Raw genomic sequence first — 13136 nt, 5'->3', positions numbered from 1 at the left:
TTAATTTGAATCTTTTGTTGTTGTTGTTGTTCCTGCTGCTGCTGCTAACTGGTCAGTCTGTAGCTCTTATCTTCTCAAAGCACCAGCTCTTAGATCTGTTGATTCTTTGTACTACTTTCTTTGTTTCTATTACATCAGTTTCTGCATTTACTTTATTATTTATTGCCATCTACTGGATTTGGGTCTGGTTTGTTCTTGTTTTTCAAACTCTTTTGTTCTTTCATTATAATAGTCATTTATTGGTGCTCTTTCTGAGTCTCAAATGTGGATTCTTAGAGCTAAAAATTTCCCTCTTAAGATAATGTTTAACAAGTCCCACAGGTTTTACTGTCTTGTATTTTACTTTTCATTTAGTTATAAGATATTTTTTGGCTTACTACTCATTCAGTAATATGTTGTTTAATCTCCAAGAGTTTGTATACTTTTTAGAGACTCAATTTGCTGCTGACTTTAAGCTTTACTGCATTGTGGCTAGACAAGATACACAAAGGTACTTCAGGTTTTTTTTTTTTTAATTTGCTAACGTGTGTGTGTGTGTGTGTGTGTGTGTATGTGTGTTTAAAAACATGGTCTACTTTAGAGAAGGTTTCATGGGCTGTTGAGTTGATTTCGCTAGCTTTCTACTGCTGTAATGAAACATAAGCATCTTGGGAAGGATTAGCATGGACCTTTTAAACATATCTCCTTCCACAAGGCCACATCTCCTAATCCTTCCCAAACAGTTCTACCAATTGCTTAATGCTGAAGGGTATACCATACTTGATTTCAAGATATATTGTTACTTGCATAAAACCATATATATATGTATATATATATATATATATATATATATATATGGAAAAGTAGAAGTCTCAGACATGAATATGAAAAATTACAGTGAAGATGACAAATATATATAAATATACATACAGGAGGAAACACAACATCTTCAACAAAAGATCATAAGAAAACTGGATGTGCACTTATATAAGAATGATATTACACTGGTATCTGTCTCCTTGCACAAAAATAAACTCCAAATGGATCAGAGACCTGAATATAAAATCTGAAATGCTGAAATGGCTAGAAGAAAACACAGTATATACTCTACAAGGTATAGGAACAGAAAGAGACTTTATAAATAGGACTCCATTGGCTCAGTAATTAAGGCCAACAACTTAAAAATGAGAATTCATAAAATTATAAATCTTCTATATAACAAAATAAACAATCAATTGACTAAAGATAAAGCCCACCAAGCGGAAAAAAATCTTAGCCAACTATATATCTGATAGAGGATTAATATTCAGGATATACAAAAACCTCGAAAAATAGAGTCAAGAAAACAAATGATCCAAGGACAAAATGGGCTATGGATCTGAACAGAGAGTTCTCTAAAGAGGAAATAAAAATGGCTAACAAATATCTTTTAATGTGATCAACATCCTTAGCAACTAGAAAAGTACATACTAAAACTACTTTGACATTTTATCTTACACTGCACAGAACAGTTAAGAGCAAGAGAGCAATGCTAGTAAGGATTAGGGGAAAATAGAATACTCATTTACAGTTGAGATTACAAACTGGTGGGGCCACTAGGAAATCAGTGTAGAGAGTTCTAAAAAAAAGATAAATATAGGCTTACCATATGATATGATCTAGCTATACCACTCCTTGTCATATTCCCAAGGGACATGGCATTTTACTCCACAGCTACTTGCTTAACTATGTTCAATGCTGTTTTATTCACAATAGCTAGGAAATGAAATCAATATAAATGTCCTTCAACTGATGAATAGAAAATGAAAATAGAATACATTGAGGTTGTACTCAGTTATAAAGAAAAATGAAATTCATGAAATTTTTAGGTAAATGGATGGGACTAGTAAATATTAATTACTCTGAGTGGAATAACCCAATTCCAAGAAAAACAAATGTTGCATGATCTCACTTATCTGTGGATCCTAGCTCCAATTTTTAGATGTTAATTATATAACTGTAATAATTTCAGAAACTAGGAAAGCAATAAGAGGCCATGGAGGTAGAATAAGGAGAAGTAATAGTAGAACGAGACCAGGCCAGTCTTCTCCTAGCAGCCTGCAGATGAAGATATACACCTCTCAGCTCCTCCTGCACCATGCCTACCTGGAAGCTGCCATGCTGCTCCTGCCTTGGTGATGGACTGAACCTCTAAACCTGTAAGCCAGCCCCAATTAAATGTTGTCCTTAAAAGAGTTGCCTTGGTCATGGTGTCTGTTCACAGCAGTAAAACCCTAACTAAAAGGTTGGTACAAGGGTCTGGGGTACTGCTGTGATAGGCCTAGCCATACTTTTGTTTGGAAGAATGTGGATTTGGAAAGCAGTGGAATGCTTTAAGTGGGGCTTAATGGGCCATCCTAGTAGGAATATGGAAGACTTTGTTACTGAGGGTGATTTGAACTGTGGAAGCCTTGTTTATAGGTTTCAGAGGAGAAGAATTTTAAGAGGTGGCTGAGAGAGTCTTCTTGTGATATTTTGGTGAAGAATGTGGCTGCTTTTTGCTCTTGAAAAGTCTACCTGATGCTAAAGAGATTTATATTAATTGCATTGACAATGGAAGACTCCAATAAGCCCAACAGAGACTTTATTATCTGGTTAAGTCTCCTGAAAAGCATTTTAAACAGTCATAGCAAGCTGAGAAAAGAAAAATACAAAATATATGGTTCATGTATTAAAGGGGCACAGGGAAGAAGAATGGAGCTGAATCTAGTGTTTTAGGAGTTAACAGATAAGGGAATGAGATTTGGGGTCAAGATCCCACCCAGCTAAGTTTAGGTCCAGGCATGGTGGTACACACCTTTAATCCCATGAGAAACCTTGCAGATTTCTGGCTTCCAGGTCAATCTACAGAGCAAGTTCAAGGCCAGCATAGTCTACTGAGAGAGTTCCAGAACAACTAGGGTTATACAAAGAAATCCTATCTCAGAAAAACAAAAATGAAACAACAACAACAAAAAAGAAATAAAATAAAAATAAAATACCATCTCTGTGTTGCATAAATAAAATCCAACAGAATTTCAAGAGGCTGGTGAAATAGTATAATTGGTATATGTGGATCCATGCATGAAGCTCTAGGTTCAATCCCTAGCACTGAATAAACTGGGTATGGTGCTATATGCCAGTAATCCCATCACTGGGGAACTGAAGGAATATATCAGAAGTTCAAGGTCATCCTCAACTACACAGAATTAATAGTTAGATTAAGATTCATAAGACCCTGTCCAAATATATATATATATATATATATATATATATATATAAAATCTGAGTCAGGCATGGTGATAGACACTGTTAAGTACAGCACTTGAGAAGTGAAGCAAGAAGATTAGGAATTCATGGTTGTCACTGGCTACATATCGAAGTTCCATGCCAACCATGAGGTACATGAGCTCCTGTGGTTTTTAAAAATTAATTACTTTGAAAATTCTCAGGAATAACAGCTGGTGTAAAGGGAAAATAAAATAACCAATTTGGCTGCATTTAAATATTTACTGGGTGAGTAATTTTAAAATGGCAACTAACTTCAAGATCTAGTAGGATAGAATCCATACTCAAAACAAAATAATTGTAGGTCTATGGATGTACTCAGCTGCAGAACATATGGTTACCATATGGGGCACCCTAGGTTTGATCTCTAGTACGACAAATCTCTCCCCAATGCACTTGCACAAGTACACACACACACACACACACACACACACACACACACACACACACAACCTACAAAAACACACATGGCATCCAGAGATACCATGCCTTGCTTTTAAAATTGATGTTTAATTTGAAAATGTGAAATGTTAAGATATCAAGGAATTGTTACTATTGCACTTCAGAAACAGAGTAAGAAGTGGATCTATGATGGAGATTAGATCTGTAGATTTAGTCTGCTCCTTGGAAAGACTATAAAATGGAATACTGAAGAATACGATAGTCTACTTTCCTTTGCTGGACTAAATACCTAAGAGAAATCAGAGAAAAGGTTTATTTTCTATTCAATTTTAAGGATTTCAATCCATGGTTACTTGGCCTGATCAATTTGGGCCTGTAATGAGAGCATAGTGAAACAAATCTGCTCACTTCTGAGTCCATTATCTCTTACAAGACCATGCCTCCACTAACCTACCTTTTTTTAAATCACTGGGCCCCATATTCAAAAGGTTACACCACTTAGCAGCTGGAGGCCAAGCCTTCAACTCAAGAGACTGGAGGAGTGGGGCAGGGAACATTTAAGATACAAACCATAAGGAAGAGTGTAAAAGCCACAGTAAAATTATTACAATTGATTGAAATTGTTTTCTATTTTTAATAAAGGTCAAATCAATATAAAATACATCCAGTATTTAAATTGAAGTTTGAATATTTTGGTTTAATAAAGTATTATAATAATAAACTATATGATGTAGATAAAATATTTTATCTTTGTAGTTCATGATGCTGCTGTGGAACTATAAATAAAACGTATCTTTACGTGTCCCAAAGTTTTTCTATGGAATTATTTATCCTAAAGTATATTTTTATTCTTTAAGCATTTCATACATGTATATAATGTATTTTGATTAGATTTACCTTCAGTCCTTCTCTTAACTCCTTCTAGATCCATCTTCCATCTTCCTACCCCTTATCACCCACTCCAATTTGTGATGCTCATATATTCATAGATGTGAGGCCATCCTCTGAAGCATGCTTGACTAACCAGTGATCATATTCATAAAGATAACTGCCTTTCCCTCCATTAGAATGTTCCATGCTCTTAAAAGCTTTATTCCATGACTGAAACAGGGCACTTAGCAGATCAATAGGGTACTGTATTTCTAACACCAATTAATGGCTGGATGTCATAACACAGACATGAGAAATGAAGTTGGTATACAGTGTAACAGATGGTAGTAATCCATACAGATGGTGGTTTGTGCTATATTAAATAACCTTGTAAAATGTAGGAAAAATAATTATGTTTCATATTCCTAATATCATATAAATTGTGATATAGACAAAATACACTGCAGATTTTGTAATTCATTGGGTGTATCTTTTGGCTAAACATGTTTTTTGATAGCTTTTCGATTACAAAATGATTTTTTATTATGGAGCACCATCTAGAGGAAATGTAGGAAAAAATACCAAGCAAAAAGGAAGTTAAATAAAAAGTAAATTAAAAGCAGTCACCCAGGTGTGATGTATCATGACTGTAATCCTAGCTCTTGGGAAATCAAAGTAGAAGGATCAAAAGTTCCAAGCCAGATTGGATACATAGTGGGTTCCAGGTTACCCTGTGTTACATTGGAAAACTGTGCCTCAAAGAACCAAAACAATATTTAAAAATAAACAACTAAGCTCAACAAGGCAACACTTGTAAGATTATATATAGCTTTGAAAGTCTTTTCTTACTCAACTACCAATTAGTTTTTATGTAAAGAGACAAACTGAAGCCTGGAGAAATGTTAAGAGCACTGTCTGCTCTTCCAGAGGACCTGGGTTCAATTCCTAGCAACCACACAGCAGCTCACAACTGTCTATGACTCCAGTTCCAGGGATCTGATACCCTCACATTGACATGCATGCAGGCAAAACACCAATGTACATACAATTTTAAAAAGAAAAAAAAGTATTTAAAAAGAGATAAAGTAGCCGGGCAGCAGTGGCGCACACCTTTAGTCCCAGTACTTGGGAGGTAGAGGCAGGTGGATTTCTGAGTTTGAGGCCGGCCTGGTCTACAGAGTGAGTTCCAGGACAGCCAGGGCTACACAGCGAAACCCTGTCTAAAAAAAAAAAAAAAAAAAAAAAAAACCACACACACACACACACACACACACACACAGAGAGAGAGAGAGAGAGAGAGAGAGAGAGAGAGAGAGAGAGAGAGAGACAGAGAGAGAGAGACAGAGACAGAGAGACAGAGAGACAGAGACAGAGAGAGAAAGTAAGCTGGCAATGCACTTATCTCTCTACCTAATATATAAAAAGCCCCAAGAATGGTCCTTAGCAACCCTCCCCCCACATATACAAAATGGATCCTTAAAAATACCTATACAGTGTTTCATTTTTAAAATTTCTTTTAAGACGAGATCTCATGTAGACCAGGCTAGCTCTTAACTCTATGATGTAAATTCTTGATCCTGCTGCTTTCAGCTCCAAATGCTATGCTTACAGATACATGTTACTATGCTCAGCTTTTGTTTCCGTTCTTCCCAAGACAGGTTCTCCAATCCAGATCTCTATAGCATATCAGAACTCTATTAGAAATCCTGTGTTCTGCTCCCTTCATTATTAAGTAGGAAACATGAGAGAAAGTATAGAAATGACTTACTCAGTGTTAAGATATTAATGATAGAATCAGGAGTTAAATTTCTCGACTCTAAGAATTCTCAGAATTGGAGTTATTCTAACACATGGTCCTTTAGGTTGTATGACAATAGCAAATCTTATTTTCACTACACAAAAGATCAGCAAGGTCACTGAAACCTGAGGTGTCAACTATATGATCACAACACCATTTACTTATTTGCAGGTATGAGAAACCAATCCCTTCCAATTCTAGTTTGCTTGGTTTGGTTTACTGAGCCAGAGTCTTGCTATAGGGATCTAGCTAGTACTCATTCTGTAACCTAAGCTGTCCTGGAGTTTGTAGCAATCCCCCTCCTGCAGCCTTCATATAGTACATAATACTGTAACTAACTTGTTTCTAGTTTAGCAAGGTATCTGTTTTTCCAGTAACTGAAGAGTTCTGGGCAGGTTATAACATTAACATGAAAAAAAAAATGAGCTGATAGTTGGGCTGGTGAGATGGCTCACCATGGAAAGATGTTTATCACCAAACCTGAGTTCAATCTCTGAGACCCACATTGTGGAAGGATGGAATAGACTTACAAAAATTGTCCTCCTAAACTCCATACATGTGACATGGTATACACACTCTGTCCTCTACCCTGTAGTATCTCATAAAAATGTGGAAAAATGAAATTCTGGTTGATAAAATGAAGTTTCTGTTTAACTGAAGAATGAATGGGAAGTTTTTGATACATTATATCTGGCTGGCAATAAAATTCACTTTACAATGGATTCCTCTTGAAGAATTATGGATTAATTAATTACAGTAATTGACAAATTACTGATATGAATGAAAAGTAAGTTCAGCATGATTAGTAGAAGGTGATTTTAATGTCAGTGATCTGGATTTGAAATCCATATATAACCACCCATTGCATACGTTTAGACAAATTGCTTAAGGACACTAATGTCAAATTGTTCCTATCCAGATCTAATAGCAACTTCTTATGATTGTTGTAAGGATTAAAATGATAATTTACTCAGCACACAGCACAAAAAAAATGGCTCCTAAATGAATGTCTTAACTAAAGACATTTCCAAAGAGTAAGAAAATTCATAGTAACTTTTCAGAACATGATTATCTCTCTCTTATACCTGTTATCTGAAGGAAAGTGACTATGACATGTGTAGAGTATTATCAGGATAAAATGTGGAGATAAAGGGTTTATTTTGAATATTAGAAGAGAGGTAATTGGGGTTATCTTGTTTGTTTGCTTAGTCGTTTGTTTTGAGACAGTGTCTCACTATGTATCCCAGACAGAGCCTGGCCTAGAACTCACTATATAAACCAGGCAGTCCTGGGGGCTCACAGACATCTGGCTGCCTCTACCTCCCTGGTGCTGATATAAAAGTTATATGCCACCATGTGTAACATTAATCTCAAATAATGATGCAGTGGACCCAGCAAGGGTTCTTATTCTCCTTAGAAGACAATGCCTAAAGACATTATTGACCCCAAACTGGGTACAATTTTTTTTCACATCTAGTGGAAAGAGGACACAGATATCATAAAATATCCTCATATGCATGCAACAGCTCCCAACCAACATATACACAAACCACAGTTTTGACCCAGTGTCAATAGTGATGAGAAGCTCTGGATTCACATAGAGAAGTTAGTTAGAAAAATAAACACATGTTTAAATGTATCAAATATTTGTTTTAATAAACAACTGACCAAAAAAATTGTTCTTGTGAGATGATGGTGCCTTTAATCCCAGCACTCAAGAGGCAGGAGAATCTCTGTGAGTTCAAGGCTGGCCTGGTCTACAGAGCAAGTTCCAAGACAGCCAAGGCTACACTGAGAAACCCTCTCTAAAAACAAGCAAGCAAACAAAAAAGTGTTCTTTGGTTAAGTATTACAAGTCAAAATGTATTATGTCCTAGATAAATGTCTCATTTACTTCAAAATGTGTCCACAAGACATAGGAACCTTTCAAAGAACCTTTCCGGCATCTCAGCCTTTCTATTGGCTCATTTTTATTTCTTTCCATTTCTTGTTATTTAAATAGAAGCAAGTTATCATAAAGCTTTAGAAGCTGTCCTTTTATCTCTAAGATCTTATGGTCCCACTGAGAAACATTCACAAGGCCCTAAGTGCAATCAGAAAAGATAATTCATTCAAGAATCTCTACAATGTCACAATACCTACCAATAAACACTCCTATCTTGCTTACCCCTTAATGTCTTTGGTCTAGTACAACATCTGGCAACAAAAATGCTGAATAAATATTTTAATATGTGAATTCTCACTTGTGTATAACTTATAACGGTATATGGGTAAATAAAACTAACAACTGCTCTGCAGAGATGACTCAGCACAGGCTGTTCTTTTAGAGCAATGGTTCTCAACCTTCCTAATGCTGTGACACTTTTATAAAGTCCTTCATGTTGTGGGGACCCTCAACCATAAAGTTATTTTTGTTGATACTTCATAACTTTAGTTTTGTCACCATTATGAATCATAATGGAAATATCTTCATTTGCTGATGATCTTAGATGACCCCAGTGAAAGGGTCATTCAACCCACAAAGGGCTAGTGATCTACAAGTTGAAAACCGATGTAGAGTACTAAAGTTCTGTTCCCAGAACCCACAAAGTTCACAACCATCTATAACTTTAACTCACGGGGATCTGTCACTATCTTTGGCTTTTAGAGGTACCTAAACTCCCATGTTCATACACACACACACACACACACACACACACACACAAACACACAATTAAAAATAATAAAATCTTTTAAAAAACAATGACTAACTGTATTTGAGAAAAATTAGTATGATTATGGTACTGAAAAGAGGTCAGCAAAGTTTCCTTAAATGGAAGACATGGAATCAGATAAAAAACTAAGAGGATAAGGTTTGTTGTTCAGTGTAGGAACAACAGAGACAACTATAAAGGATTAATAATGGTACTGACAATATTAAAAAAAAAGGAAATATAAAATTTTTGGCCCATATGGCTGAGAAATGACTCAGTGGTAAAGAGCATATACTACTTATCTTAGGGTTTCTACTGCTGTGAAGAGACACCATGACCATAGGAACTCTTATAAAACATTTAATTAGGGCTGACTTACAGTTTCAGAGGTTTAGTCCATTATCCTCATAGCAGGAAACATGGCAGCATGTGGGCAGACATGGTCCTGGAGGAGCTGAGAGTTCAACATCCAGATCCTTAGGCAGAAAAATGAGAGACCACTTGGGTTGGCTATCTTGAGCACCTGAAACCTCAAAGCCAAGCCCAGTGACACACTTCTTCCAACAAGGCCATACCTACTCCAGCAAGGCCACTCCCTATGGGTCTATAGGAGCCATTTTCATTCAAACTTCACCACTTCTTTAGCAGAAAGACCTGAGTTCAATTCCTAGAACCCATGTTGGATAGCTAAAACTGCTTGAATTTCTAGCTCCAAGGGATATTCTAGCCTTCATGGAAACCCACCCTTATCTGCATATACCCACGCATGACACATATCATTAAAAAAATGTAAAGATAAATAGATTGGAAAACCATATGAGTCATATAGTTGTGCAGAAAACCAAAAGATTAGAAGTTGAGGATTGTAAAGAAGAGAATAATATTCAAGTGTGTATGATGGTGGAGCTATGTCTTATTTTGTTTGATATATGTTAGCACCATGTAGCCTATGCTGCCATTGAACTCAGCTTGAAATGTGTTTTACTCACTTTTTACTAATTCATAAATAGTAAATTTGAGGTTGGAAGAATATTGGGGGAAAAAACCTTATGCTAAAAAAACATAGCAATAAAATGGCTCCCAAGTGACATTCTGCTATACTTACAGAACAGTGCCTCATTCAGCCATCAACAGAGAAGCTTCTTCTTGAAGTAGGTGGGAACTAACACAGAGACCCACTGCTGTACAGTCTGCAGATAGTGAAATCTTTTGGAGCACTCAATAGTAAATGGGATGTTTTCATTACACCCCACCCCTTGGGGCTTAAGGAGCTATGTGAAAGAGGAGATAGGAAGATTGCAAGAGCCAGAAGAGATGGAAGACTGTAAGGAAACAGTGTCTTCCAGACACAACAGGACTAATGCACATGTGAATTCATAGACTAAAGCAGCATGTACAGGGCCAGTACAGGTTCAAGACACACAGGATTGCAGCACTGAAGTGACAGTGGAGATGATCTTCAATCCTTAACCAAGAAGCTTTCTGCAACAGGTACTCACTCGGAAAGGAGAAATTCGTTTTCTCCATTGAAGGTTCACTGGTTATATTAATCATACTTCAGGGTAGACTCCGTGGTCATGAGTTGTGGCCAAAACAAAATGAACTCAATGGAATTTTCTTAGACATTTTGTCTCATATAGCTTTGTGTAGTTTTTGTCTTATTATATTTTTATTCCTGAATTTGTGTTTTTGTGTGAGAGTAATTTTTTTTTGGTTTTAGTTTTGTTTTCTGTTGGTGTTTTTTAATGTGCAACCCTTTTTATTTTGTAACTAGATGTGGATATTAAACCAATAGTTCCTCAAACAAAAACTGTACAATAAAAAATAAAATGGCAAAGAACTACTAGACGTGACATGGTGATTTATTTCAGGGAAGACACAAGGTACTTTAGTCAGATTTCCTTCCATGCCCTGAGATAAATGAAAAATTCCAGTGGATGTATGTAAAAGTGGAAAAACTGTCTGGTAATCCCAGTCTGTAGAAGACTGTAATAGACAACTCACTCATCCCGAGTTTACAGAAGATAAGCAGACCTAATTGGGGGAGTAGGGGGAAGAAAAGGGATCTTTTAGGTTTTTGCTTGCTTGTTTTTTTAAGAGAGAAAGAGTATGGCCCTGAGTGGGTAGGGAGGAAGAGAAGATCTAGGAGAAGTTGAGAGAGGAAAAACTGTGATCACAATATATTAACATTTTTTTCAACAAAAATGACTATAAACTAAAACCTTTGAACATATTGCTTCGACTTCGATTGAATCACTTTTTCCTTAACTCTGGCTAGCCTATCTGGAAGTTTTGGATCTGAACTAAGTGCAGTTTCCCCCAAATACCACGTTCTCTGTGACTTGTAGGCCTTTGTATCTGTTGACCCCTTTTGTCACTGTCTTTTCAAGTTTGCCTGCCCATTCCATTTACCTTCAGGTGGGAAACTCCTCCTCATCTATCAAGACTTCACGTCCATACTTATATTTTACATTCTATTGGAAGCACTCCCTGCCCCTTCTCCAAAATTTAATCATTTTCATGCTCTTATAATACAATCTACTTCAATTACAGCACATACCCCACTCTACAGTATATTTTTAACTTACCAATATTTTGTCATGTAGAACACATGTGCTTTGCTCGCCTTTTAATTTTAATCATCATCCTGTCTGGCATATAGTACATATTCACTATCTGTTGAAATAAAAATAAAATGATTGAGGCTGGGTAGATGAGTCAGGAGTTAAGAGTGCCTACTGCTCTTGCATAGGACCTGAGTGTGGTTCCCAGTACCCACATCTGGCAGGTCACAGCTTCCTTTAACTCTAGCTTTAGTGGCATCCAACATCTCTGGTCTCTGAGAGACTGTGCACATGCACATATGTTTGTGCACACACAAACATACACAAAATAAAAATAATACAATAAATCCAAACAAAAGATTAATCTAGAACTCATTTTAGAAGCACTATTAGGACTACAAATATAAATTGGATTTCCTTAGATCAAAGAAGATAGCCAAAACTGAGAGAATACCTAGAGACGAGAAGCGAATAGAAAATATTAACTTGAAAATATTCCCACTTTAGTAATGTAGGCTAAATAGTCTGAACAGAAGATAGAGAAGAAAAACCATACACAGAACATTTAGTGATTCTGAACCATGAAGGAAACAGTATAGCAACATAGAAACTTATGTCAAAAAATGTTTCCCCATGTAGCGAAAACAGAAGGGAAGTTGTTGAATTACATAGCTTTTTTTTCAGGAGTAGTGCTTGATTGCACAGAGTTAAGGAGTGAATTATTCTAAAAAGCAGATATATTTGTATCAATATAGTTCAAATTAAGAAATAGAAACTACATAATAGTGTGAGGGTAAATATAAGAAAAGGAATGTTTCAGGCTGGGGATACAACTCAATGGTACAGTGTTTGCTAATATGTAAGCTTTTGCATTCAATACCTAGCACAGAAGAAAAGGTTTATGTATGAGAAAATGGGAATAAGAAAGGTTTGGCAAGCTGGGCAGTGGTGACGCACGCCTTTAATCCCAGCACTTGGGAGGCAGAGGCAGGTGGATTTCTGAGTTCGAGGCCAGCCTGGTCTACAGAGTGAGTTCCAGGACAGCCAGGGCTATACAGAGAAACCCTGTCTCGAAAAACAAAAACAAAAACAAAAAAAAAAGAAAGAAAGAAAGAAAGAAAGAAAGAAAGGAAGGAAGGAAGGAAGAAAGGAAGAAAGAAAGAAAGAAAAGTAAGTAAAAAAACATTTCAAGAATGAAGAACTTGTAGAAAGGTACCCAAGGAAGACAATGCCCTTTTAACTACAATTTAGAATTGAGATTAAGATCATGCAGAACTGCATGGTGGTAAAATTTTATCCTAGAATCGCCCCCTAAGGGTGGGTGCCAGGTGTCTGAGGATAGTTCAGATGGAATGGAAAGTATCTCAATTAACTCTCTGCAGGGAAGGGGTTGGGGTGAGATCAAAGGAAGATGCAAGAGGTAAGCATTGCCTAAGGTTGCAAAACCTAGCTATCTGGGAGGCCACATGTGACTTCTCTGGGACCACTGGAGAGCTATCCATAGCTCAGAAGCTAAACTATAAG

General features: G+C 36.5%; 1 long non-coding RNA gene across 11 annotated transcripts in view; it reads right to left on the bottom strand.

The window, feature by feature from the left end:
- The window catches only part of LOC143435571 (uncharacterized), a 76558-nt gene that overhangs the window by 38221 nt on the left and 25201 nt on the right, over positions 1-13136 (bottom strand). For 9 of the 11 annotated variants that reach the window (XR_013106009.1, XR_013106001.1, XR_013106002.1 and 6 more), the window contains 2 exons: positions 11637-11724; positions 9428-9524 (listed from right to left, as the gene is read on the bottom strand). This is a non-coding gene — a long non-coding RNA (uncharacterized LOC143435571). Of the gene's footprint in view, positions 1-9427; positions 9525-10153; positions 10239-11636; positions 11725-13136 lie in introns of all 11 variants that reach the window. The other 2 variants (XR_013106006.1, XR_013106007.1) reach the window with 2 other exon arrangements.

This window comes from Arvicanthis niloticus, chromosome X, assembly GCF_011762505.2.
Source record: "Arvicanthis niloticus isolate mArvNil1 chromosome X, mArvNil1.pat.X, whole genome shotgun sequence".
Lineage (NCBI taxonomy): Eukaryota > Metazoa > Chordata > Mammalia > Rodentia > Muridae > Arvicanthis > Arvicanthis niloticus.
This window is presented reverse-complemented; position numbering and strand designations above follow the sequence as displayed.